This window comes from Kogia breviceps, chromosome 12 (genome assembly GCF_026419965.1).
Source record: "Kogia breviceps isolate mKogBre1 chromosome 12, mKogBre1 haplotype 1, whole genome shotgun sequence".
Lineage (NCBI taxonomy): Eukaryota > Metazoa > Chordata > Mammalia > Artiodactyla > Physeteridae > Kogia > Kogia breviceps.
Genome location: NC_081321.1, coordinates 101,728,651 through 101,755,204, shown reverse-complemented (window position 1 = coordinate 101,755,204; position 26,554 = coordinate 101,728,651). Strand labels below are relative to the sequence as shown.

Here is a 26,554-nt window from a genome sequence, read left to right as displayed (position 1 = left end):
TACCCTCCTCCTGGGCACCAGGTGGGCCACGCAGGGGTGAGGGCTGGTCTTGCCGGGCACGGGGCCCCAGCCTGGAAGGTCCCGAGGAGTCTGGGCCTTGCACTTCCAAGGGCATCTGCCCCGTCCCCGTCCCCGTCCCTCCCAGCCCCGGGCTCCCTGCCCCCAGACCACTTAGCCAAATGCTTCCTTCTCCTCCCAGGTCACGGTTACAACTCAAGCCATCGAGCCACAGCATGAGCGACGTCTTCCAAGAACAGGACGATGGCGGTCCGCAGGGGACTCTGACCAGGAGGCATAGACCGTAGTAACTTCTGTAAAATCCCGCAGCGGCCCCGAGACACCACGGAACCCCTTCACCTCCTGGTTTTCCTGGAATGCGGAGCTCTCACAACCTTTCTCATCCATCAAACGTGAGTTGAGGTACAATTACTTATTTATGAATGAAATTAGAGGTGGCGCATTAGTAGATTATGTGAATCCATTTTTCTAAAAATATGATGGAAGAATTAATTGACATATTAGAAATGCTGTGGTTTTTCTATTGTGATTACTTGTTCTTTTAAAGCAGAATGCATTTTCAATAGCTCAAAAATTGTCTAATTAGCCACTTTGTTTACGTAAAGAGGTTGCCTTGAAAATGCGGGGGCTCAGGATTAATGGGAACGGTGGAAAAGTTCTTGAGGAGATACCTGTCAAGGAGGTAATTTCTGCTTAATGATAAACGGGCATTGCAAGCCGTGAGTTTGAAGCAGCCTCAGTGGGAGCGTGCACACCGCACGCTCGGGGCGGGGACAGGTTACCTCGCGCCACACCTGAACCCACCTGAATGGGCAGTGCCTGTAGATGCTCCGAGCCCTGGTTTGGGGAGCAGTGAGCACCTGGCCATCGACCCTCACGGAGGCTGTGTCCCTGGAGGTGACGAGCCTGGTGGGTGGGGCCCGAGTCCCAGTCCTGCAGGGAGCTGGGAAGCTCAGTGGACGGGGCCGTTTCTGGGGGCAGGGTCCATCCCCCGCCCCTCCAGGAACCTACGTTGGAGGTGAACTGAGGATGGAGCCGGCCTGGCGGTCGCCGGGTGTGAATTTGCTGCTCAGGGCCCCTGTGGCCAGCAAACCCCAGATGCTTTTATTTTCACAAAAGGAGCAGATAAAGAACCAGATAGTGATGATTTTCAGCTTTGCGGGCTGTATGGTCTCTGCCTGAACTCTGCCACTGCAGCCCTGAAGCAGCCAGGCATGATAAATGAATGGTGCAGCTGAGTCCAATAACACTTTATTCTCCAAACAGCAGCAGCAGGCTTTGACTGGGGCATAGTTTGCTCCCGCTGCTCTAAACCTGTGCATCAGTCTGCACGGCCAGACCTTGCTGTGTAACAAGCAGTCCCCCGTCCCAGTGCGGCCCAGGCTGGTCTCCAGGCAGCCCCGGACCTGGGAGGGGCTCCATCGTCCCGAGAGCCCGGCAGTGGGGAAACAGGGAACAGCATGGCCTCTGCGTCAGGAGCCCCGTGGTCCTGAGGGTGAGGTGGCTCACGGTCCGGCGGGACTTGCTGAGCGCGGACGGACGAGAGCGAGGCCTCCCCAGGAACGGCCTGCGAGGGAGCTGTGTGTAAACGTTGCGGGCATCCACTGAGGACGGACTGTGACCAAGCGGGGGTGCGGGGGACCTGGCGCCACCCGCAGAGTGGACGGGCACCTCCCGGGGTCACAGGACGTGCTCACACAACATGTCCCCTGTGGTCCATTCCTGTGGAAGGTTCCTTGGCAAGGGCATCCGTCACCCGTGGCGAGGAAGGGGCCGCAGGGTGCAGAGCGTCCAGGGCCCCGGGAACCAGCCCAGAATCACCAGCGGGCATCGGGCGGCACTCAGGACTTGCTGACGTTGTGAGCCCAAGTGTGTATTAGCTTCACATCCTGTAGACATGGGTAGTTCCCCCACATGGTTTATAAAATATGCATTTAGTTATGTCGAGAACAGTTCCTGTTTATAGACGTTCGTATGATCTATTTATTTACATCTTGTTTTGCTCGTGTGAAGAGTATTGTGAATCTGTTTCTCTGGAACCAGGGAATAGCATCCCTTTTCAGGCTCAGTTATGAATGTGTCGTCGGTAAAAACATGGCTGGGAATAAAGCGGGATGCTGCCTGGAAGGGGCTCAGCGTGGCTGTCGCTGTCGGGGGAGCCTGGCGCTGGGCTGCCTGCGTTCAGCTGCTTCCCGACGCCCAGCTGCTCCCTGCCCCACCTTCCCCGGTGCCCCTCCCCCGAGCAGTGCATCTTTCCAGAAGACTTTAATAGAATCGGCCGCTGTCATTGCAGAGAAGACAGTTCTGTGGTGACTTACACACTTCGTTCGTCCCCTGGAAGGAAGGTGCGTCTGAGCACACGCCCACCAAGAACCGCGTGGACAGGGCAGGCGTGGCGTGGGTGACGCATGGTTATGGACCCTGGAGCTGCTGGTGGAAGGTGCACCCTGACCCCCCGCCCCGGGGCAACGCCAGCAGTTGCCCCCCCACCTCACGGCACCTTCTCGCGACGATGCCAGTTTCCGCCTCCTCAGGGCACAAGGTAAGAGTGTCAGAGGCTCCCGTGGTGGCTGGGACACCTGGGCCTGTCAGGTACACCTGGCTCCTCCCGCCCGACTGCGCCAGCTCCCCGTGGACAGCAGCTCCTGTCGCCAAGACCTTGGTGCCAAGGCGGGCGGGGAGAGTGCTTCGCATGCGTCTGGCACCTGCTACTACGCTGGGGGTGAGGAGGGGGCAGGCGGATCCACAGCGAAGGCTGCAGCCACGGATGAGGCTGAGGTCAGATTTCACATCCCCGGGCCCTTGTCACTGGGTGTGTGCATAAGACCTGAAGGATCAGTGACGATGAAAGGCGGCCCAGCAAATTCCTGCCGGTTCCCAGCTCGCCTCGCTCCCCGGCCCCTCCTCCATGCTGGCTACACCCCCCACTCCAAGCCTACCTCCGGGACCCCTGAGCATCCTTCGGTGACGGGTACCAGCATCACCGGTCCAGAGGGTGGACACAGGTCCTCGTGGACTGACGCCGTGTGACCCAGAAAAGGTCCGGCACTGCGAAGCCTGTGCTGAAGGTCTGTGCGTTTTAAATCCCCATCCGGATCCCAGGTCACCTCCCAAACTGACTCCCTCCCGACCCGGGAAGTTTGCTTCTCCAGGCCCCGCGGACCAGGTGCCGAGGCCGGACAAGCACCTGTATTTGTCACCTCTGTGGCCACGAGTGAGCCTTGCGTCTCTCATGCTGTCAGCCACTTGGAGTGCAAGATCTCATCGTCACTTGAAAACCTTGGCTGTGTGTCTTTTCCTTTTTCTTTGGTTTCCTGCTGGGGACACGGAGCCCCTTCTGTCCTGAGTGTGTCACACATTTTCTATTTGGTTCTTGATATTAGGCTGCCTTTTCTCTTGTCATTAAAGAACTATTTAAATATATGTTATATTTCCTTGGGGGCATTCGATTTTCCTTCTTTGTTTAAGACGCGTATGTAAATATTCTCTTAAATTTGGGTCAGTGCCGCTAGTTTGCTGCTTCCAAATGTTAAGCCCCGTGTGACTTACTTTGCTCTAAAGTGTGAGCTTCGCCGGTGCCCTCGGGCGCAGGGACGGACACTGCTGTCCCCTCCGCTGCACACACCTCTCTGCTCAGTCGCCACGGCCGCAGTCTCCTCCCAGGCGGCTCAGGCCGCTGGCCTCTCCCCGGCCCCCCTCTCGCCCTGGTTCGCGGCCCACAGCCTCCTGCAGGCCAGGGTCCCTGTGAGGCCCCGAGAGGCCCCACTGCGGGGTGCGGGTCCACATCCCGGCCCCCGTCACGTGGCTGTGGTTCACAAACCTCTTTCTTCCTCTAGCTGGAGAAGCCTCGTTCCCCTCGTCCGCTATTCCGTCTGGCCGCGGGGGCTTCTCTCCCAGGTTGCACTCTGCGCCCAAGGCAGGGAGACCCCGCTCAGCCTCGGGGGAGGCACGTGGACTCTGTCCTGGAGAAGCTGCTTCGATCTGGAGGGAGGGATTGGCCAGCACATTTTGGGGGGGCAGCGTGGGAAGACAGCCTTTCGCAGACCTGTCCACGGTGATGGAGAGTGAAATTCCCTGGCCTGGAAGGTGCTTCCTGCTTCTCATTCGCTGCCCAGAACTTTCTGCACTGTTTTAAGGGTTTCTCTCCGGGGCCCGTTCAGGATGCCGGGAGAGCCTGCAGCTCAGGATTTCTGACCTGAAGACAAAAGGCCCCACGTGTCAACAGCCGGGGGCCGGCCGCCAAGGCCTCTGAAGAAATTAGAGTGTGTTTACATTTCACGGATGTCAACAAGGCTGCCTCTGTGTCACTCGGGGCCGGTTCACTTGCCCCTTCCCGGCAGAAATACTTCTCAGAACGAGAAGCACCTCCTCAAACAAGCAGCCCTGGGTGTCTCGCTGCTGATTCCCGGTGGGCTGCAGGGAAGCGGCGCCAAGAGGCTTCTCTGGCCGGCGGCCGGGCGTCCAACACAGCAGGTTGTGAGACTCCCACGCGTGGGAACGAACGTGAGGTCCCCGCGGGTCAGGATCTACAGAACCAGAACCAACAGGTTTCCTGTAGGAGGTGTGGCTCCTGCCGCGATGAGGGCCGAGGGTCCCGGGACCCCTGTCGGCCGGCGGGGACCCAGGTGCGCAGGTGGCGCCATCCGGCCCGTGTCCCAGCGCAGGAGGTGACTGGGTCCCGGATCAGCACGCGCAGGTGGAGAGCACCCCCCTTCCGTTCTGCTCGGGCCTCCAGGGGATGGACGAGGCCCCTCAACTGGGGGGGACGGCCTTCCTTACGCGGTCCACAGACTCAGAGGTGGCTCTCCTCCGAGAACACCCGCACAGACGCACCCAGGTCACCTTCGCCAGGCGCGGCCAGTCGGGCGGACCTACAGCTGGCCGTCTGGGGCCCGTTCGGAAGGGGCGGTGGGGTTTCCCGCCAGCCCTTCCTGCAGTGGCGCTGCTGGTCTCCGCTTCCAGAATCACGGCCGCAGCTGTGGGCACATCCCCACCATTGCCTTCTAGGACTCTGGACACGGAGTCCGAGGATGGCCCCGGGGGCCTGTCACCCCCTCCCGCCGACCACGAGCTCCCGGTCCACGGAAAGTCGAAAGGCTGAGCGGCTTGGACCCAGGCTCCCGCCTGCACGTAACTCAGGCGCCCGCAGACCAGCCACTTCCAGCAGGAGGGAGTTGAGGGAGCGTTGCTGGGGCCCGTGAAAGACGTGCGTCCCAAGGACATTCACTTTCCCTCATTAACTCACGGAGGGAGATTTGACTAGTAGGCTTCCTTCTCCTCCGCATTTGCTGTCACACACGAGCCCCTGGACTTAGTCCTGCAGAGGGCAAAGGATGGGGTGAGCCAGAGGGTAGGTGTTGCCTGATGGACGCCTAGTGCCCTGTCACACGTGCCCGTGATTCATTCAAAATTAAGACAACCGTGTACTAAGCGGGCAGGGGCGCCGTTACTCCTTTCCTAAGGCAGCAGAGCTGGACGTGTTGGTCTAACCTGGCCGTGAGCCCTGACCCGTCTTGTACCTTCCCTTTCTCTGGAATAAAGAGGAAAGAACCCATATTGACTGCCTTGTCCTCAGATGCTCCCCACACCCCCAGACTCTGTTTTTCCTCCAAGACCTAGGATCCCTGCAAATGAGTCTCTTGGTTTCTCGGTTCCACTTGAGTTTCTCTTCTCTTTTGCCTCTGCTAAGCCCCGTGCTTGTGGGACACTCCGCGCTGCCTGGCGCTGCTCGGCCAGCGAGGACGCGTCAGTCGATGGCTGCATCCCAGACAAAGAAACGGGCTGCAAAAGTGAAGCTCGTCCGCACGTGCCAGCTTCGGGAGGCCTTTCTTCTGCAGGCCCTCTCGTTAGTGCTTTGTGCTGCTGCGGACAGGCTGCGGGTCCAGGGCACCTGGGGGTCCTGCTTCCGAAGGCGCCTACGGGTCCCGGGGAACTAATTTATTTGAAAGCAGTTGTGTAATAAAGTATTTAAATGGCTGTAGCGTTCTTCATATTTTATTTTTTCTTCTTGGAGCTTATGACAAATAACTCGGATTTCACGAAATATATATTTTAAATGTCTTTACCCACCAAGAAGGCAATTCCCCAGCATGTTAATTAGATTGGAGAGCTGAAATTTGAGGCACAAAAGCATATTTATAGCATGCCTTATTAATCATCGGCTGTTTCCAAGAAAATAATCGTGTTGGCAAAAGGAAAATATTCTGCGCCTGTAACTGCGTCTTTACATTTATTCAAAACTCTCAGAGCCTCTCATTTGGCATTCAGTCAACTATTGTTAGAAAGACTGGTTGTTTTCCTTTTCTGGGTGGACATTTTTGTTACTTGTGCTCCTGGGAAATTCTGCGAAGCCCTGGACCCATCAGCCAGGAGGACCACCTGACGCCTCACGTCACCTCTCGGTTGAGGGGAAGCCCGGGTGGCCGTCTCGTCAAAGGGCTGGGGCCGGAGGCTGCGGCTTTGGTGAGAAGGCCAGGCCTGGGGTCAGCCAGCTGCACGAGAACTTGGGGTCTCGGGGGTCCCTTGGCCTCTGTGTGGAAAGTGGGTGACAGCCCGTTTCCAGGCTGGGGGAGCTTCCCGGCCGTCCTGCCCGGGCCCCGCGCACCCCTGTCCACACCCCAGTCCTGAGCATCTGTCGGCCCACTATGCCAGGGACGCCCTCACTCCCCTCCCCAGGGGCTCCCACCTACCTGCCCGTCACCCTCAGGTCTTGGTGCAGGTGTGGCTTCCTCCGAGACCCCTGAGCCAGGCAAGGACAGTGGGCGCCACTCGGGTAACCCCGGCGTGAGCGCGGAGCCGCTGACCGCCTTCCTCCGCCCGCCGTCTGTCCGGGAGGAGCCATGCTCCGCCCATCAGGCAGCCCACGGGGGCAGGGGAGGCCTGCCCGGCCCGGCTTTCCTTTTTCCCCATGGCGTCCCTCCTGCCCTAGAAGGACAAGGAATGTGCGGCCTGGCGGTCACAGGCTGTGTGGCTGCCACAGCAGATAAGCAGCCTGGGAGCCTCGTTCCTAAACCGGCTTCCGGGAGGCCCCGGGCAGCTCTGCTCAGTGTCCCAGCACGTGGAACCTTCAGAGTTGTCAACTGAGAATGACGCTCTGGAGGCCCAGGCTTCGGAGCACAGGTGTGGCGAGAGCTGGGTAACAGGGCCGGGGCCGGGCAGCTGGGGTTGGGGGGCAGCTAGGCCGGGACTCCGGGCGGCCGGGCTCAGACACGATTCTGAAGCCCCTGCCCTCCTGGGGCATCTGGGCCCCTCCCCGGCACTCTGGCTGCTCCCCGCCCCCCCCTCTGCGTGCCCAGGGCACAAACAACAAGCTGTCTGGACCGGCTTTTGGAATTGGAGGCCGACCCCCTACATCCCACCGTCACCTGCGCTGGTCAGGCCGCCTCCATCACTGCCTGGACCAGTGACGTGCCCGGACACCCGCCCCGACCTCGCAGCGCCTGGGCTGCCCGCCTGAGCCCTGGCCAGCCCCCCACCTGCCCGCTGGATGGGTCCAACCCGGGGGCCAAATGGGAGACTCCAAGGTGCCCACCCAGCCGGTCCTCTGGCTTGTGCTGCCTCCTCTAGGCCCCGGGGAAGCCGAGTGGATGCAGCAGACTCTGCTCCGGGATAGTTATTATGCTCTTCGTGTTTACATCAGCCGGTACACAAACTACACACAGCGGCACAGACACGGAACACGGCATCTCCCGCTCACGTGGAAATGTCGTGCGTAATTGCAGCGCTTCGGGATGATTATATGCTAATCACCGAATAAACACGGACTAATAACACGGTTCTCTGGGCACCAGAAATCCCTGTTGGCGGCGTCTGGGAGGCCCACTGCCCGTCTCGCGCATGGGGCCCTGGGGCTCGGGGCCGGACCTCCTCCCGCCCCTGCCCCGACGGCCATCGGGTCAAGGTCCCCTTGCTCGGTTGTGCCGAGTCCATCAGGGGTGAAGACGGGAAACTTCCTGCGGAAAGATTCCTGGAAACACGACCAGGGGCTCCCAGGAGAGCGGGGGGCTCAGGGCGCTCGGTTATTCCTGCAGAGCTTCCTCCAAGCGGCAGCTCTGAAGGCTGGGAGCGCGGAGGAGGCGGGGCCTGAGGCGTGGGGCTGGGGAGGCTGCTTTCGCCCCGTGCTTCCTGGAGAGTCCAAGCCTTCTAGGGTTACCTGGAGAGGAGAAGAGCTTGGGGTGGCTTTTATCGTCCCGTTTTGTGCTTTTCTCTTAGCGCCCCCATTTCTTCCTTCTCTTTCCTCTCCGTCCGCTAGAGCAGCCTCTGCCTTTTCGTGTCGTTTGTAACTTACACGGCTCTGATGGTCCCCACTTGTTATCTTCGGTTAGAACCCACTCACCGGGTGCAAATAGGGACCGTGGTCTGTGCTTTGAGGGTTTCCTCGGCTCCCGACACTCTGCGGGGCTTTGATGACGCACAAAACGCGAGCACGTCGCGAGCACGTCGCACAACATCCACAGCAAACCACAGACAGAGGCAGGATAAATGTTTCCGGGGGCCTCGGAACGGGGACCCTACGGGGGGGGAGGGGCAGCCTCTCCGCCGCCTCAAAGCAGAGGCCGGCCGGCCGGAGCATCGCCGCTTCCAAGGAGCCTGCGCAGCGACGAGGCGGCCTCTCGTCTGGGCACCTGCTTCCCCCTCAGTCTGCACCTGGGCAGCCACCGCGTGCGCGACCACCTGGGCCGTGAGTCCCACCGCCGCCAGGGACCCCACACCTCGAGGGACCCAGCACGCCCAGACCCCCAGGCCAGAGAGAGAACAGGAGAGTGGGGAGGGCGGGGCTTCGCAAACTCACTCAAGATGCCTCCGCAGAGCACATTCCAAGGAGCACGAGGGTCCAAGACGCTCAGCCGGAAAAGCAGTAACGCCAGACTCGGAGGCGAATCCACTCCGGAAACGACACAAGTAATAGAGCTGCCGGGAAAGGAGTTGAAAATAACTCTGTCTCCGTCCGTAGGTAGAAATGAGCAGGAACCGGTTAGGAAGGCTGAAAATAAACCTGCCGTCCTCCAAATAAGAAATCCACCGCTTCCACCGAGGAGGCGCAGCCGACAGCCTGCAGAGCGGGAGGCAGACCTTGTCAGGCATCCGCTCCAGCACCGAGCTGGGTGATTACAAACCCGAAAAGCTTCGTGTCAGTTAACAGAGAAAAAGAAAGAGCTGAATTACTTGGTGCTGGTATGATATTTGCACCAAACATAGATCAAGAAAATGTATCTGTTGAAGGGAGGCTTTTCCTTCACTCGTATCTTTTTTTTTGTAGACCCAGGAAAGTTTCAGAAAGGAGCTGCCAACGTGCTGAGGCTCTGAGCGGGGATGGATCGGGCTGGGGGCCCCCGTGGACAATGGCCTGGACAGGGGACGTGTCGTGCACTTCTGGGGACTCACCGTGGCCCGTGGTGATGGGGGTAAAAGACGAGGTGGGCGGAAGTGGGGATCACAGCTGGAGTCAGACGCTGGGACCCTGGGTTCCAAGCTTTGAGATTTACCTTCTCTTTGCTGGGCCGGCGAACATTCTGGTCTGTGCCGAGCGGGGGTGGGTTTAGGAGGGTCGTATCCCCGCCCCCAGCTTTACTGAGATATGAATGACGTATAACGTTGTGTAAGTTCTCAGTGCGCAACGTATGTTGCAAAATGTTTATCAGATAGGGTTGGACCTCCATCATCTCATATGATTATGATTTCTTTTGTGTGCGTGGGGAGAACATTTAAGATTTACTTTCTTAGCAACTTTGGAGTACACAGTGCAGTATTAGTAACTGTCTTTCCCGCGCTGTTAGGTCCCCAGAACTTAACTCGGAAGTTCATTGGAGTCTGTCCGTGGGCTGCATGTCCCCCTCCACCCCCCATCATGCCCAGGACCCGGCCCCGGCTGAGCGGAGGTAGTAAATCACCTGCCCGCTCACGCTGGGCCCTGGCCGAGGCCCACGGAGTGCTTTATAAATCAGGGACCCCAGGGTGGGTTCATGCGTTAACTGAGCTACCCTGCAGCCCATCCTGGCGACCAAACAGAAAAAGGATCAGGGAATTAGCACCCACTGTGTGGCCGTCCTGCCCCGGGAGTGCAGATGGGCGGGAGCTGGGGTCTGCTATGTCCAAGTGTAGCCGTCTGGGGGAGAAACACCCCACTGATCAGCTGTCATCCCTTTGGCTTCAAGAACCACAGGCTGGGAGGTCACCGTGAACCACTGGCAGGCTGTCCCCCCGGCTCTGTCCCCCTCGTGACCAGCCGTGTGCACTGGGCCCTCCCGCCTGCCCATTCTCTCCTCCGTTTGCCCTTCCCGGCTCCCAGACCTACCTCCCTAATTGTTGCCTCCAGGTGGGGCAGCTGGGCAGACCGCGCCTGGCTCTCCCGTCTGCTTCCTCCCGGAGTTCTCAGCATCAGGTGGTGACAGTGCAGGTTCCAGGGTCAACGGACAGGGCCACGGGCACGCATCTCGCCAGCTGGATGGAGTAAGGTTGTATCGACGTGCACGCGTACTCTCGTATCAGAGAGAGAGAGGCCGGTTGCTTTTTCCCTCTGGAAGAGACTCTCCCGGGAGAGGAGTGTCCCCCGGAAGTGGAGTCCTCACCGGCCACTTGGTCTCGGCACCGCGGTGGAACCTGTGAGGCCCTCGTGTTTTCAGGCTGCAAATTTTCACTCGTCGGGCATTTCAGGCCCTCGCTCGCTGTGTGGACGTTGTGTCAGTGGTGCGGTTCTGGACATCAAGGCATCAGCTCGCTTTGCGTCCCCAGAAGTGCCCTCGACCCCTGAAAAGACAAGGGTGATTTTAAGCGAACTCCTGCCGGCTGTGGAAGGAGTCTCCTATTTTCTCCGACGATCCCACGCCTCTGAGTCCAACTCCATTAATAAAAGAATTGCTGAAAATTCCCAGTTTAGTGCACTCACCCGGGACACGGCCCCCCCGGGACAGCAGCACCTGGCTGCCTGGTTCCCCCTGCTTTTCTGAACGAAGGTCGCTCAGTGGAATGTGTCTGCACAGGGCGTCGTGTTCAAACCCAGACAGGAATCAGGACAGTCGCCTGATTTATCCAGAATCTACCCAGGAGTGAGGCCCAGAAGGTAGCTCCGCTGCCAGGTACCCGTATCGTCCTTCCTGGCTTCATCCCAGAAACTCTGTGTACACTTGATGGATGGACGGATGGATGGAGGAATGGATGCATGAGTGAAACGGGGAGGAGCCTTAACCCGAAAGGGACTTGGGTCGTCAGCAGCTGTCATCGTGCAGGGCAGGGAAAGGCACAGCCTGTGTTGAGAGACCCATGGAGTTTCCCTTCTGGGAGTCCTTCGCACCCCCTCCTGACCCTCTCCAGAAGGTGACTTTCCTGAGATGGGTGTGTTTCCTGTGCAAACACTGTCTCCGAGAGAAAGGAAGCAGAGGGCAGGGTCACCTGGATCCCAGAAGTCAGCCCTGATTTCAAATGCAAGGTTTTCACGTCAAAGCGGGGATGACAGCCTGAGAGCCAAGGTGCTTTGATTTGTCAGAGGTTTTCTTTTTCTGAGTTAAAAGGACTTTTGCTTGGGAAGTCAGAACTGGGGTGAGTTTCATAGTAGGAAAAGATGGAGGAAATGTTGTAAAAGCAGTTTTTCTACCCCCATCCCAACAGGTGGGGCTTCTGTGTTGGTGGGAAGGGGAGAGTCAGAGAGAGAGAGAGAAAGTGCAGGTAAACCCACTTGGGAGCCCCCCCCCCTTGCTCTGGGGTGTGCAGGTATGTGTGTGTGCACGTACGTGCGCACATATGTGGTGTGTGTGTGTGTGATCTCCCAGGTAGGACTGAGCATCGGGGGGCATTGTATAAGGGATGATCCCCCACTGTGACGAAGAGGAGTTTATCCAGGAATTCAAGGCTGGCTCAACATTAAATAACCAACCAGTGTAACTCACCAGGAGCGACGTAGAAGAGCGTTTGACAAAATTCAATATCCATTCATTAAAAAGAAATCTCAGTGAAAGAGGAATAGAAGGAAACTTTGTTAAATGGATAAAAGACATTATATTAGCCTGCTTAAGCTGCCTTTACAAAATACCACAGGCTGAGTGGATTAAACCACAGGAGCTAATTTCCTCCCAGTTCTGGAGGCCAGAAGTCTGAGATTAAGGTGACTGCACGGTCGATTCTTGGTGAAGAATCTCTTCCTGGCTGGCAGACGGTGTCTTCTTGCTGTGTCCTCACGTGACCCTTGTGTGTGTGTGTGTGTGTGTGTGTGTGTGTGTGTGTGTGTGAGAGGGGGGGGGGCGTTAGCTCTCTGGTGTTCCTTCCTCTCCTGAGAAGGACACCTGTCCTATTGGATCAGGGCCCCACTGTTCAACCTTAATTCCCGTTAGAGGCCCCAGATCCAAATATAGTCACATTGGGGGTCAGAGCTTCAACATATGACTCTTGGGGGAACACAATTCAGTCCATAATAGGTCTTTATAAAATATCTCCAGTTAATACTGTCTAATGGTGAAAGAATAAACATTTCCTCTAAAAACTGGCAACAAGTCAGGAACATTCTTTATCACCACAACTATTTAACACCCTACCGGAAGTCTCAGCCAGTGCAATACTGTAATAAAAAGAGATAAGAATATGCAAGTCAAAAAGGAAGAAATAAGATTGTCTCTATTCTCAGCGTGATTGGCCCTAGACAAATAAGTGAATTAAGAAAGATCGCAGGATGTAAGGTCAATTTACAAAAAACACTTATACTTCTATATACTAGCAATACGTAATTGGAAATCAAAAATTTAAAAATATGCTATTTACAACAGCATAAAAAAGAGATACCACAGATACATCTAACAAAATACGTGCAGGATCTGTAAGATGAATATTCTACAAAAGACATAAATAAAAATAAATAAATAAAAAGGCACACCATGTTAATTCATTAGCAAGACTCAATCTTGTTAAGATGTCAATCTCCTGGAATTTATCTATATATTCAACACAATCTCAATCAAAATCCCAGTTATTATAGAAATCAACAAGTTGATTCTAAAATACGGAAAGACAAGGGAACTAAAAAGTCCAAACAATTTTGGAAAGGAAGAATTATGTAGAGAGGGTCAAATAATCTGTTCTCAAGATTTGCTCTAAAATCACAATAATAAATATTGTGATACTGGTGAAAGAATAGATATACAGATCAACTGATTAGAACAGAGAGTCTGTTTATAGACCTAAACATGTAAGGTCAGTTGATCATTTGTAAAAGTACAAAGGTAATTAATTCAAAGGAAAAAGATAATGTTTTTCAACAAATGATGCTGATGAGACTGAATGTCCATATGCAAAATAATCAACCCCAACCCATATCTTGCACCATATACAAAAATTAACGAAATAGTTAATTTCCTTAAATGTAAAACCTTAAATTATAAAACTCTAATTAAAATGGAGCAGAAACTTTTTGTGACCTGGGGGTAGGAAAATATTTCTTCGATATGACACTGAAAGCGTGATTCATAAAAAGAAAAAAAACCGGATAAAGTGGACTTCATCAAGATTAAGAACTTCTGTCTTGAGAAGTCACCCTTGAGGAAGTGGAAGGATAAACACAGAACCCGACAAGTGTGGGAAGGTCACACACAGGGCGAAGCGCTTGTGTTCAAAATATAGAAATAATTCTCAAAACTTAACAATAAGGAAACGAGCAACCAGATTAAAAATCTGGCAAAAGATCTGAACAGAAACCTCACCAAAGAAGGTATATAGATGGTAAATAAGCTCCTGAAAAGATGCTTGATTAGGGAATGCAGATTACAACTGCAATGTGTCCCTACCATTGCACACGTTGAGAATGGTTAAAGTTAAAAATACTGACTATAGCACGTACAAGCAAAGATACGGAGCAACTGGAAATTGTATATATATACTGCTGATGGGAATGCAAAATGGTACAGCCGTTTTGGAAAAGAGTTTGGCTGAATGAATGAATAAAAATAGTAACTGGATAAAATATGGATGAATAAAAAAATAAGGAATGGAAAGAAGAACTGAAACCATCGTTATTAGCAGAGGGCATGTAGAACATTTAAATTTTGTACTTAAAATTATTTTATGCAATTAGTATATTATTTTAAATGTCAGTTAATACAATAGTTAAGTTAGTCTGTTTTTATGATCTCTGAGATGTAAGTTCTCTGGGGATAAGGACAAGATCTGTTAGGTGATTTTTTTCATGGTGCTTTGATAATCAACATTTGGTATTTGATCATTTTAATAATAAAGTCAACTGTTTTCTCCAAAAGAAAAAAAAAAAAAAAACCTCTAATAAGAGAATTTAACAAGTTGGTTAGATACAGGGTCAATAGTGAAAATTTAATTATATTTTTATATACCAGCAACAATAAAAGGAGAAAATGAAATTTGGCAGTGACATCATTTACAGTTACATCCTAAAAGTTCAAGTAACAATAAATCTCATGAAATACATACAAGATCTTTACAATGAAAACTCTAAAATATCATTGCAAGAAGTTGAGAGACTAAATACTGTATATAGATCTATATATTTATAGGCAAATTGATGTACAGGTTCAAAAAAATTCCAGGTAAAATTCCACTACAATATTTTTGTGGAAATTAACAATTGATTACAATTTTGTTTGAAATGCAAATGACTAAGAACATACAGAGAGCTTTGAAGATTAAGAACAAAGGTGGAGGTTATAAGCTATCAACACGTACTTTAAAGTTGCAGTCATCAGAACAGTGGTGAAAGGACAAACAACTAGCCTATTAAGTGCCCAGAAATGGATGAACATGTATATGGACATTTGATTTAGAAAAAAAAAAAAGGAGGCACCACAGATCACTGGAGAAAGAGCAGGCATTTTAGACAGATGGTGCTGGAGAAAATGTATGTCCTAATCCATATTTTTCCCAATGGGAAACATTTGTATCTTGACCCTATTTTATAGCATTTATAAAAGTCACTTTATGAATGGCAAATTGATACAGCTTTTAGGATATAAAATAGGAAAATAGCTTCATAAATCTGGGGCAAGCAAAGACTTCTTAAGCACAAAAATCTCTAAACATAAAGTAATAGATTGATGAATTGGTCTTCAATAAGATTAAGAACTGCTGTTCAGCAAAAGACAACTTCGAGAGGAGGACAGAGTCACAAAGCAGGAAATGATGTGTGCACGTGTGAAACTAACAAAGGACTGGCTTCTAGAAGATTTTAAGAACTTTTTCAAATCAATGGAGAAAATCAATTTACTTAATAATATAAACAAGGGCAAAGGCATGAATGGGCATCTCCAGTTGATTTCCATATCCAAAATGGTCAACAGAATGTGAACAATGCTCAATAGCTAAAATACAGCTGTAGTTTACCAAAAAGTTGGACTCTGCTGTGCTCCTGGGACGGGTGAGGCTGCAGGGGGACCCTGGGCTGTGCCGCCGTCCTGGGAGCTGTCCCCGGAGCACCGCCCTGGATGGGCGGGTATGGGGCAGCAGTGCCGCCCGGAGGGGTGGTGTGGCCCCCAGGAGGGGGGTGGACACGGCAGGGGGTGCAGACACCCAGAGACGGTGGGAGCAGGGCCTGGGGGCCCACGGGGACTTGGGTAGCTTCCTCCGGCCACAGTGTCCCAACCGGGCTGCTCCCTGGGAAGAAGAGGGGGAGGGCAACAGGACAAACGCCTCAGGGCGGACCCCGTGCAGGTGGTCTTAAGGAGGAAGTGACCGCTTAGACTCCAGGGAAGCTCACATTGTTTCCCTCTTACACTGTGGCCCGGAGCCTCCAGCCAGCTGGGTTCAGCTGCTGAGAACAGGTCCTGGGCTCCTGGGAGGCCGGCGCCAGGCCCTCCCTGGGACGGCGGGTGATCTGGGGCGTCGCGGGTGGGTGCGCCCCCAGCCCTGCCCCGACCACACTGAGGCCCCCGGGGACGTCTGTGCCCAGGGTGGGAGCTCGGTGCTGGGGGCAGTGTTGGCGGATCCTGGTGCACTTTTTCCTGCTGTGGATTCTGGGGCAATCTTGGGGGCTATTGAAGCTTCACCTGTGACTTTCTTCTCGCAAGTGGCCCCTTGGCCCTCGTGGCCCCATCTGTGGTCACGGTCAGCAGGCGTCCTCAGGTAGTCTTTGCCCCCCGGAGAGGAAAGGAGCCTGCAGAGGCATGTGAGCGCGGTCCCTTCCTGCTCGGGCGGAAGGCGCAAGGGTGCAGCCCCGGCACTTTCCGTGGCCTGGAGAGCCTCGTCCGTCCCCAGAGCTCCAGGCCGCACAGCCTCACGGATCCCGATGGGACACCTGCCCACAGAGCCCTCTGGGTCACACCCAGGAATCACCTTGCTGACTCTGCTGCTCTGGCGAAAACGGCTTCTAAATGCGGATGCCCTGGCACTAATTATAGCACAGATTGCGAGGGGAATTTGGCCGCCTGCACGGTGGCAATGCAGATTAAACAATTAACCTTGATGTCACTATAATTATTAAGATACTTTAGCAAAATGAACTAATGTCCCCACAGGATGTTGAACCAAAATCAACTTCTACTCTCCTGAAGATGCCAAAATAGGAAACGTTAATGGAAAATTACGTTGGGATGTTTAATGAACCTCCCGGGCGGCGGTTCCCGTCAGTCCTGCGCTGTGGGCTCATCGGACGTACAGGTCCCTTAAAGTGACACGGTCGGTGTGCCCTGGGCGAGGCCCGTGCTTGGGGAAGGGCTTGCACCTCTGTGGCGCCCGCGTCCCCTCCAGAGACACCCTCCCCGGGTCCACGAGCTCCGGGAGAGGGGCCTCGCCGGGCAGCGCAGCTCCCACCGGGCCGTGTCTGGCTCTGCTGCCCTTGCCAGCTCCCGGCACCCCGCCCGGACCGTCTCTCGTTGGCTCCCACCCCTCCCCGCAGTCCTGGGGTCCTCGATCCCCCGGGCTCTCCTGGGTCCCTGGAGCGCACAGGTCACACGGGAGCCCGCCTGCCCCAGCTCTCTTTGCAAAGGTTTGTGATGACTCGCATCTGACTCTAGAAGGGGCTGTTCTTTTACAAAATATTTTGTGTGTCTCCTTCATGTCTGAGAAAGAGAGGGCCCAGAACAATCTGCTGGCCTTTCTCTTTTCCCAAAACCAAGCGCACATTTTTGAAAGTCACCTTTTGACACGATTTCCCCATTAGGCCCTGGGGTCCCTCCGGGCTGCTGTGACAGCCCCACCTGGGTGCTCTCCCCTGCGGCCCCCAGGAGCTCTGGGCTGCCTTCCCGCCTGGCAGCCGGCCGGCTCCCCGCTCACCTGTTTCTGTATGTTGATGACTTTCCTCTGCCCTCGCAATGGGGCCCAGTTTCTCCCTCTGGCCCTCGGGACCCTTTGTGGGCAGATTCCTAGCATCTGGCCCCTCCTCTCTTCCTTCTACCTCAACCCATAGCAGGGGAGATGGCTGTTCCTCATGGGTCTTCAGACCCCCAGAATCCCTCCCGTGAGGTTGGAAGGTTCTCCACGAGTAGCACGAACACAGCATCTGCAAACGGACAGGTTCTGGGAGGGCGGGACGGGCCAAGGCACAGCCATCACCAGGGCAGGGCCTCGCGGGGGGTTTGTCCGAGTGCACTTGCAGGAGCCACGGCTCAGGGCTGGAAGCCGGTTCCCAGGGGCTGTGGACTCCCTCCCCGCGCCCTGCTCTGGCCTCCACATCCTCCAGGCCCAGGCTCACGGCTCCCTCCGGTGACTCCGTCCGGGCACCTGCCCTCCGGGAACAAGATCCCGGGGTAAACCGAGGCCGGTGGGTCCCCAGCACCACAGCTTCCACCGGCTGCGAGTGACTTTCTGTGCCTTTATGGCCACCATTAATTCATCCTTGAAATCGCCATCAATTAAAAACCCGTGGAATAAAAAGACAGATTCTCATTCATTTTAATGGAAAAACAGGATGTGTTTCATACCAACGCCTACTCAGCCCTGTGCTCTGTGTCCAGGCTGCCCTTGCGGGAGAGGTGGGTTTTGAACTCTCGCACCAGGGCAAACAAGCTGCCCGGCAGCTGCTACCCGAGGGGACCCTCCTCCACCAGAGTACCGTTCGCATTTCAAAGTCCTTCCTGCTTGGGTCTCCGCCGTGGGCTCTGGGGCAGCGCCAGCCGATGGGCTGCTGCGTGTGGTCGCGGCCCAGGCCCCGTGGAGGTGGCGCTCAGAGCCCCTCCCTCCTGCCAACGGCCGCGGAAACAAAGCGTTAAGTTTCAATCCGTGAGGATGACGTGTCTGTTTGAAAGGGTTAACAATTTCAAACCCTGTGTTTTAAACTATCATTATCTTTGCAATTACAAGATGAACTGCAAAGACAGTATGGCTAATTATGCAGTTAGCGGGCCCGAGGCTTCCAGGCGGAGGGAAGGGACCAGGCGGCTTGTGAAATAGCCGGGTCGCGCTCGTCAGCTTAGATGGGACACGTCTGGGTTGGGGGGCGGGTGGAGAGTGGGGGCACAGGGGCACGTGAGGGGAGCGGGCTGGATGTTGAAGGACAGCGGGGAGGAGACGGCCTCTGCTTTGGCCCCCACCCCTACGGGAACCCTCACTTGGCCACGGACGCGTCCCCTGGAGGCCGACGCTGCTGGCGGAGGGCTGGACCAAGGGGAGCGCAGCCCTCTTGGATCTAAGGCCCTTGGTTCCCAGTTGTCAAAGGCATGGTTCTGATGCTGCAGCCCCTCCTTACCGGGGTTCACAGAAGCAGGTAGGATGGGCCACTGTCACTGCCCCCTGCACAGGCCAAGGCGGGCACACCTGCGTGCCCTGCTCTGCTCGGCTGAGCTCCGCTGGAGCCTCTGCAGGGACACAGCTCTTCCTGTAGCCTCCAGAGGAGAGGGTCACTCCATCCTGCCCCCAGGCCTGGGCGCTGCCTCACTGGATCCCCAGCGTCAAGGGTGACACCGTGCAGGGGCTGAGGGAGAGCAGCCCTGGAGCCTGCAGGAGGGGCTCCGCTGGACACCCAGCCTCCCAGCTCCCGGGGCCACCCCGTTCCTTGGCTCAGGGACCCCCAAGCTGTCCCTCACCCTCTGCTCCCATCACCACGTCCTCTCTGTCACTGACCCCCTGCCTTCCTCGTGAGGGCCCCTGGGGTGGCCTGCTAACCCAGGGGGATCTCCCATGGCGTATGGTGTCGCCCTGGTCCCCTCTGCAAAGCCCCCTCGCCAGGTCCCGTGACACACCTGCCCCCTGGGCTCAGGAGTGGGCACCGCTGGGGGCTGCTGTCCTTTTGTCCAGGCTCTCATTGTGGATCCCCGTTTATCCCCAGGTTGTCACTGGACGAGGCCATGGGCCCAGCGTTGAGGGCCTTGCCTGGGACCAGCAGCGGGCGAATGGCTGAGCCTCACCCCCCAAAAGAGGGGCTGCATGTGGGGCGTCTGGAGACGGTCCTGAGGGCCTGGCCCAATCGGGAGAAAGCTCGGTGGGGCAGAGCTGCCCAACGGCCCCTAGCCACCCAGGGCCTCAGTCCCCCAACCGCAGGGCCTGAATGACTGGAAGGATCTCCAGAAGGGCCTACGTGAGACCCCAGCCAGGCCACCACCTGGTTTCAGGCTGGGGACCCCTGAGCGGAGAGCCCGGCCATGCTAGACTCCGGACCCACAGACACCGGGACACTCTAATAGTGTTACAGGGGCTGTTATAACTCTGCGTTAACTTGTCACAAAAAGTAGAAGGCCAGTACGGCTCTTTTCCACTGTGTCACCAAGTGACCGCAGGGGTCAGGACCCTGGGGTAGAAGAGCGTGTGTAGACGCTCACAGACCAGGCAGGCCCGGCGGGGGTGGGGGAGTGAGGTCACACGGGGTCACACGGGGTCACACGGGGTCGGGGCTGCCCTGCGTCCCGTCCAGAGGCGGCGACGTGTGTGCGTGTCCGCTTGGGGGCCTCCCTGGGGTCTGGGCAGCTCTTGCGGGCAGGGACTGTGCCATCGCCTCCGTAGTGCGAGCTTTGCACACACGTGGCGGATCCTCACGCCGTGTGGATACATCCCTCAAATTCAGGAAGGTGAGCTACCGCCTGGTCACTGCCCACCGGGTGCCGGGCAGTCGCAGACACACGTGACCGCCGACGAGGCCGCGGACGCAGAGCGCAGAAGCCGGTCGCCTTGCTCGCATGGGATGCAGGGGTCCGGGCCCAGGAGCAGCTGAGGTAGACGCCGCCCCGCCTGACTCCCTGGGACTGAGGGTCTGGGCCGTCCCTGATCCTGCACCCACAGAAAAGCCGGTGCTGAGCACTGCGTCCAGGACGCCCCCAGGGGGACACACTGCAGCAGGCGCCCGGGCCTGGGGACACTCACGGCAACGTGGACAGAGGGCCACAGCGGGACGGGGGGATGCCGGACGGGGAGGCCTGGCCCCGAAGGGCTCAGGTGCCGGCCGCGGCCGCAGCAGCTGTCGGCACGGTTCCCTCTGCTTCTCCCGCGGAGGACCAACTGCGAGCCCGCAATCCAACCCCTTGTCTCGCTCTCTCGGTGGAGACACGACGAACCGACCACGTTTCTCTTTAGGAGAAAACAGGGGTCCGGGTTCTGGTGTGTTCCTGGTACGTTCAGAATCGCTAAGCGACCCAGACCCTGGGCTTGCGGTCGTTCAGTTACCACGACCATCGTGACAAGTAAAAAGAAGGTTGTGTGCGCGCGTGTGCGTGCGCGTATGCGTGTGCGTGTGTGTGTGCGTGTGTGTGCGCGCACACGCGTGGCCCTTTACTGCTCACCGCATGGACCTCCATCCCTGCCCTGATTTGCGCTGTACCAGGAGCCGGAGACGCAGACAGAGGTGACCGCTCGGTCTGTGGGGGAGGAGCTGGGCTCCGAGGAGTCACCTGAGTCCCCCGGGCGTCCCCTCATGGCTGGGGTCTTGCGGGGAGGCTGCCAGTCCGGCTGTGGCCCCGCTGACCAGAGTCTGCGACCGGATCACAGCGGGCTGGCGGGGGCCCCGAGGCTCGCCAGGACCTCAGGGCATGTGCCAAGGTGGGCTGTGGATGGCCGCCCCTCTTGGAGGGACCTGCCCCGTGCAGGGTGAGGCAGGGCTGCTGCTCGGGACAGGCCCCCCGAGCCTGCCCGGCCCGCCCACGGGAAGCCTGGCCCATCCCCCAGGGCGCTGGGCGTGGGGCTCCAGGGGCGTCGGGGGGCAGACCTGGATTTCCGCTTCGGGGAGGGTCGGGCAGGGGGTGGATGGAGCAGGTCGGCGGCGGGGCTGACGCGGGAGGGCAACAGGCGGGCCCGACTGCGTCTAAATCCCCGGGGGCTCTGCGGTCCGGCCTGGGGGCTCGAGGGGCCTGGGCTCCAGGTCTCGCCTGCTGGGGACGATGTGGAGGCTGCTGCGTTTCCGCGGGGCCACAGGCCACCCCCGAAGAGTTAGGAGGCTCGGGCAGTTTGAAGTCTCTTCGCCCGCCCGCATCGGGGGCCCGGCCGTCATCCGTGGCCTCGCCGCCAAGCCACGTGGGGGAGCGTTGCCGCGGGGTCTGCTGTGTCCGCCGAGGAGGGGGCAGCTGCGGGGACAGTGGGCCCCCTGCAGCTCTGCAAGGAGCCAGGCGGCGTTCCAGAAGGTGCGGAGGGGCCGCTGGCCGAGACTCCCCGAGGAGGACAGGCCCTGGGGTGCAGGGGGGCCGGTCTTCAGAGCGCAGCCTGGGGTGTACAGAGGTGGGAGGCGCGGGGACCTCGGGGCCAGCCTGGGCCTGTCACAGGGATGGGTGGGTTTCAGCAGAGCGAGGAAAGGCCGGGGGGACACGTGATGAACGTCGCGAAGGACACGCCAGGGAGGCCGGGTGACTCCGCGGCCTTCTTGCTGGCCAGGCGGTCCCTCCGTGAAGGGGATCAAGGAGCCACCGTGACCAGGCAGAGCGGCGGCCGTCGGGGCCGCCGGCCGCTCCCTTCGCCCGCGGTGGCACCCAGTCACGCTCCCTTCCCGTGAGGGGCGTGGGCTCCTCCCCTGGGCCAGGCGGGCTCCCGGCCCCGGGGAGGCGGCAGCAGCGCTAAGCGAGTCAGCTCGTGGTCGAGGTGAGTGTCATGTCGGAAAATACAGGGAGGAAAGGGGACGGGGTGTGAGGCAGGGCATCTCAGGTCGGTGACACGGAGCCCCTGAGGGAAGCGGAAGGAAGGGGCCCCGAGACGGGGGCGTCCTGGCTCATCTGGGGCCAGCAGGTGGCCACCTGGGGCGTGATGTCCGGAGGGCGGCGGGGACACGGAGCTCTGTGGGTCACCGAAGGCCTTCGGACGTTTCCGCTGTGATGAGCTCTAGAAGGAATTCGAGTAGGGTGGTGGCAACCTCTGACCTTTCGCTGTCTCCACAGCTGTGCCTTTTCCAGAATGTCATACAGTTGGAGTCACACCGTCTGTAGTCCTTTCACACTGGCTTCTTTCACTTGGTCGTGTGCATTTAAGAGTCCTCTGTGTCTTTCCATGACCTGATGGCTCATCTCCTTAAAGTGTTGATTCATATTCCATCGTCTGACCGGCCTCAGTTTGTTTATCTCCTCACCTTCAAGGTCGCCCTGTTGCTTGCAAGTGTGGCAGTTATGAATGAAGCTGCTATAAACGTCTGTGTGTTTACGTGGACATAAGTTTTCGGGCAAACTCCAGGGAGCGTGATTGCCGGACCCTGTGCTGAGAGTGTGTTTTGTTTTGTAGGAACCCCCACACTGCCTTCCCAAGCGGCCGCACCAGTTTGCTTCCCCGGCAGCCGTGACGAGGGCTCTGTCGCCGCACACCTGCAGCAGCATTTGCTGATGACAGCGCCTGGGGTTGGGCCGTCCTACGTGAGTAGTGGTACCTCCTTGTTGTTTTAATTTGCATTCTCGCGACGACGTAGGACGCGGAGCATCTTTTAATATGATTAGCTGCCACCTGTGTATCCTCTTTGGGGAGAAGCCTGTTCTATTTCCCTGTCCATTTCTTAGTCGGGTTGCTTGTTTTTTATTGTAAAACTTTTAAGATTTTGGATACCAGTCCTTTATCAGATGTGTCTCTTGCCAGTGTTTCCTCCCGCCCGTGGCTGGTCTTTTCATCCTGTTGACATTGTCGCAGAGCAGAAGTTTTTAATTTTAATGAAGGCCAGCTTATCAATCATTTGTTCCCCGGATTACTGAGCGTTTGGTGTTGTGTCGTAGTATCTCTATCCCCAGCATAGAAACGGCCGACGCCGTGGGCCCAGCTCCCTGCTGGCCCTGGTCTGACAGCTTCAAGCCCCTCTCGTGAGCAGTTCTGACAGGTAGACGCCCTGATTTATCACCTGCACTTTACTGACAAGGAAACAAACACCACCACCTGCCGAGACCTCCTGGACCCCGAGTCTGAGCTTTGCCGGCCCCTCCCCGCTGCAGGTCGGGTGCGGGGTGTCTGTGTGGCTCCACTCGTGCTGCTGTCGGGTGTGGGGGGGTGCGGGTCCACAGCCCCGCTCCCTGGTTTGAAAGCGCACGGGTGCGAGATTGCATTGTCGTTTCTGCACAACCCGTTCCACTGTCCGTTGAGCCCCCAGACGGGGTTCAGAAGTCTCGCAGCCGGGCTGGGTGTGCCTGCCTGAGGCGCGCGGTGTCGGGTGACGTGCCGACGTGTGTCGGGCACACGGTGGCGCGAGTGGGGTCGCCGTCGGCAGGAGACAGCGTGACACGGGGGGGAGGGGGTGCCCCTTGCGGGGCCAAGTTCGCTCTGAGGGGGAGGGGTGGTACGCGGGCCGCCCCGCGGGCGCTGCCCACACCGTCGCCTGCCCTCGAGCGAGTCCCGCCGCGTGGACCCAGGCCCTCTGAGGATGGCTTTCCTCCCTGGTCTGGCTGGGGGTCCCCCCTGGAGGCTGGCCGGGGGCCAGGGATGCGGGTGAACCAAGGCCGGCCCAGCCCGCCGCGTCCCGCTCCTACACGAGCTCTTCCGCCTGTCGGTGGGCGCGGCCGCCGCTGCCCTGCTGCTCCCGCGTTGCTCTGCAGAGCGAACTGCCAGCAGCTTTTCCCGTTTCTACTTTATTCGCTCTTCGTGCCGCATTTTTCACCGCAGGAGCCTTTTCTTTTTTTTAAAAAAAAATTGAGACTTCACATAGTTTCTTAGTGCTTAAATCAAATGGAAACGTGGTCCATAAAATTTAAGGAAGAAACGTGTTTATTAACTCACGTGGGCCACGTCCACCTGGAAGCTCGTTCACACGCCCCTGGTGGCCACACGACAAGGAAACGCCATCCAGTGAATTTAATGGCTGTCTCCTGCCTGTGGGGTCCCCGGCCTCTCCCTCCACCCCAGACTCTGCTCCGGAGGCAAAGGGGCGACCCTGGCCCGACCAGGCGCTCCGCCCAAGGTTCCGCACTGCCTGCCCCGCCCGGGGCTCCTGGCCTCGCAGGCCCTGCCCTGCAGCTCCGGGTCCAGGGCCTCTGGCCGCGCCTGGTACACAGTGGGTGCCTAGTGGGTGCCTGCTGGGCTAGACTCAGGGGAACGTGATGGGGTATGAGACCCCGCCTGCCTGGCCTGCCGCTCTCCACACCGATGGGTGTGTCAAGCTCAGAAACTCCTCTGGTCCCGGGGACCCCAGATCCCTAGAGAAGTGGCGGGCCGATGCTGGAGGGGCGTCGGGCAGCAGGCGTGTGGCTCACGGCCCTGAGGCTCGGGCAGGTGCCTGAGTCAGACGGGCCCCTGGGCCCTGGGCCTGCCTGGGGGGTCCGTGGCAGTGAGGCTGCAGGTGCATATGTGTAGCAGCACTACTGACCACGGGGACTGAAGAAAAACAGGGCCCAGGTCGGAGGGGGTTAATTGGAAGCTTATGTGGCAGCGGGGCCCACAAACACTGCCCACCCCGGCAGGGTCCACGCCTCAGTCGGCTTCTCTCGTGCTCGTCTCTTGTGGTCTTTACATTTCATGCAGCTGTCTTGTTTTACCAACCGAATTATAAAACCCTGGGCCAGGACGGCTTCTGTGTCTCCCCCCTCTCTCTCTGGCAGAACCTGGCCTGCAGGCTGCTCTCAGGGAGCTCCATGAATCTGCAGGTGGAGTTGAAGAGGTGACAGCTGGAGATGTGCCGGCGCGGTTCTGAGGCCCCAAGGGGCCCTGCGAGGCGGTGCTTTGGAGCCGGGGTGAGGGCCTACAGGGGTTGGTTCGTCATGTGTGCTGGACCCGACTCTCCCCGAGACTGCCCAGGTCCTGAGTCCCCACAACATAGGCCCCTGTGCTCTGGCTTTGACATGATGAATTGGAGAGCTGAGCTCTAAAAGGCCCCCAGCTTGGACACTCTCGCTTGAGGAGCCCCAGGCTGGGGTGGACGGAGGCCCGGGGTGGAGAGTGTTTAGATGGTCCTTGGCGCTTGGCAACACCTCAACTGTTTGGTGAATAAATCAGCGGGTGACCAAGGGAACGACGTGTACTTTACCTAAAGGGGAAACTGGCAGAAAGAACTCTTGGTTTTTTTCATAATTTTAGCTTCCGAGGACCACCCCCCCCCGTCAGACATGACACGACAGAGCTTTTATAACTGAGCCTACTGAGTGCCAGGCTCCTCATTAATAGTACGTTATCCTGCTAATCTTCATTCTCACCGTCATCACTAAGCCCTGGGTGCAGGTCAAGGGGTGTCGTGGGAGAAAGCGCCCAGCAAGATCTCCCATGAGGTGAGCTGTGGCTGCTGTGATTGCCACATGATGGTGATGACGAGGGTGGCGATGAGGGCATTGTTGGTGGTGATAGTGATGTAGTGAGGGTGGAGGGGATGGTGGAGTTCATGGTGGTGATGGTGGTGGTGGTCGTGGTGGTGATGATGGTGATGATGGTGGTGATGATGGTGGTGGTGATGGTGGTGGTGACGGTGGTGATGGTGATGGTGATGATGGTGGTGATGATGGTGGTGATGGTGGTGGTGGTGGTGGTGATGGTGGTGATGATGGTGGTGGTGATGGTGGTGATGGTGGTGGTGGTGATGGTGATGGTGGTGATGTTGGTGATGGTGATGGTGGTGGTGATGATGGTGATGTTGTTGGTGGTGATGGTGGTGATGATGGTGGTGGTGATGGTGATGGTGATGTTGGTGTTGGTGACAATGGTGATGGTGATGGTGATGTTGGTGGTGATGATGGCGGTGACGGTGGTGGCGGTGATGATCGTGATGATGATGGTGGTGGTTGTGCTGATGATGTAATGATGACAGCTATGCTGGGAGCATATATTTTGGGCAGCAGAAAACAGCTCTCCTTGAGGAGCCTGGGACCTATAGGAGCCACAGAAGAGAGACACAAATACTCCTCAAAACTACCAGCAATAATGGGTCCCTAATTCCACACTAAGGAGACCCAATACATGTCAAATTCCATTTTGTAATTGGATTAAAGTCATTTGCAGCTTGTACAGTTTGTTGAGAAGCACTTCTTTCCCCTTGTGGGCCCAGGCACACATTTCGACGGCTCACCTCTTCATTACAGACATGTCGTCCCCAAGACGTCTGGCTTCCTCATCACAGAAGCACTGCCCACAGCACAGCTGGATGCCCAAAGCAGGTAGCGATCAACACTGGGTCGGAGCACCCTGGCCTGACCTGCCGACGACCGGCCCTCGGTGCCTGTATCCTGATGTCTGCAATGCATCTTCTGCAGCCGAAAGCATGAACATTTGCATGGGAACGGGCTTTATGAGACACATA

The 26,554-nt window shown here is 57.0% G+C and overlaps 1 long non-coding RNA gene across 1 annotated transcript; it reads left to right on the top strand.

The window, feature by feature from the left end:
• The first annotated feature begins 205 nt into the window (after positions 1-205).
• Positions 206-24,901, top strand: LOC136792332 (uncharacterized). The gene is made up of 3 exons (XR_010835985.1): positions 206-410; positions 22,582-22,709; positions 24,870-24,901. It is a non-coding gene; the product is annotated as an uncharacterized lncRNA (long non-coding RNA).
• Positions 24,902-26,554: the final 1,653 nt, after the last annotated feature.